Source organism: Echinops telfairi, unplaced genomic scaffold, assembly GCF_000313985.2.
Source record: "Echinops telfairi isolate 266 unplaced genomic scaffold, ASM31398v2 ScPeMD7_20;HRSCAF=75, whole genome shotgun sequence".
Taxonomy (NCBI): domain Eukaryota; kingdom Metazoa; phylum Chordata; class Mammalia; order Afrosoricida; family Tenrecidae; genus Echinops; species Echinops telfairi.
Window position 1 is genome coordinate 12,925,151 of NW_022103917.1, and position 1,578 is coordinate 12,926,728.

Genomic DNA, 1,578 nt, shown 5'->3' on the forward strand with positions numbered 1-1,578 from the left:
CAACAGCAAATGTGGAAGGAGCAACGACCTAAAGGGAGACCCATAATTCATAAACTGGACCTCTTTCCAGCAGAGGGCAGTGCCTCCAGATACCAGGCAGGACCCTGGGGAGCTGGGGACTTCGCTGGTGAGCTTGCACCAGCTCTGGCCAGAGGAGAAATTGAACTAAACTGTCCTCTGATACTGTAAGTGACATTGGGGAATCCTCAGGGTGGGACAGAATGAGGCTTCACACTACTTTGATATGCTTGTTTGGTAATGTCTACCTACCTGAGTTTGGTAATACATCTTTTTGTCAATCTGGGTTCTTCTGGGTGCATGCTTGAATCAAAAAGGGAGGCCCTGGGGCCTGGAATCTGACAAAAAGTTTACAAGTAGAATGCTAGCGCAATGAAGGGTGGTCCAAAGTAACCATTTTATTTAAAACTAGAAACTCAGTGTTTTACACTGGAGCCATTATTCTCCTTTGCATTTCAATGACTGTGACTGATGGGTAGGAAATCCAACTGTAAGGTGCCAGAGGCAGCCATGTCAAAAGCCGTGCCAGCAGCTAACTGAAGACCGAATAAGTATGTTTTCTGTATGCGAAATCCAAGATAGCTACATCTATAGAGATAGTAACTAGATAACTGGTTTCTAGGGGGTATGCCAAGGTTAGGGGAAATGGGGATCTATAAACAATGAGTCCAAGAAAGAAGAAAATGTTCTACAAGTAATTATGGTGATAATTGTGAAATTCTCCTTAATGTAATCGGACTATTGAATTATATGCTGTATACTAAGGTGACCAGATGTCCCGCTTTTGGCGGGACAGTCCCGATTTTTGGCGTTTTAAAATAGTCCCGATTTTTGGAAAGAATGCACGACAAGCTAGGGAACGGTCTATTTGGTCCATATAGACCAAATTTTTAATCAAGAACACCCCCCTCCCGGTCAATGGTGTCCCGCTTTAAATTTGGTCACCTTACTATATACATTATATGCCAATGAAACGATTAAAACCAAAAAAGAAAAAGAAACTAGTCCGCAGCCCTAAACAATTCCAAATCCACGCCTCCTGGGCCATTGGTTACTTTCTTCCGTTCGGTGGTGGTTGGAATCAGAGAGATGCCAAGCTAAGTGGAGGACCACAGGACTGCTTCTGAAGCTATTTTCCAGCCGGGTGACAAGCCAGATCAATGGCAGTTACAGTCTCAGGAAACCCACAGGGGCATTTCTACCCTGTCTCTAGGGTCGCCTTGAGTCACGGGGACTCCACGGCAGTGAGTTGGGTTTGGGTTCTTTACTGGTGGAGTTCAGGCAGTTTGCCAGATGACAAAAAAGTTGTGTGTGTGTGTGCGTGTTTGATCATTTGCTACATATGGCTCTGTCACGCTCGGCGTAGGAAGTCAGAGCCAAGAGCAGGCTCCACAGGAATTCCTCCTTCAACCAAAAAGCAAGTGGAGAAATGCCTGCAAAGAGGTCAAACTTTCGGGCCGCTTTAATTCCCCCGACAACTTCGGGTGCAGGGATGGGTGCCCTTCTCCGAGCGGCTAGATTCCCCGCCGGCCGCCCCGCTCGGGCCGGCCGAGGGCGGGC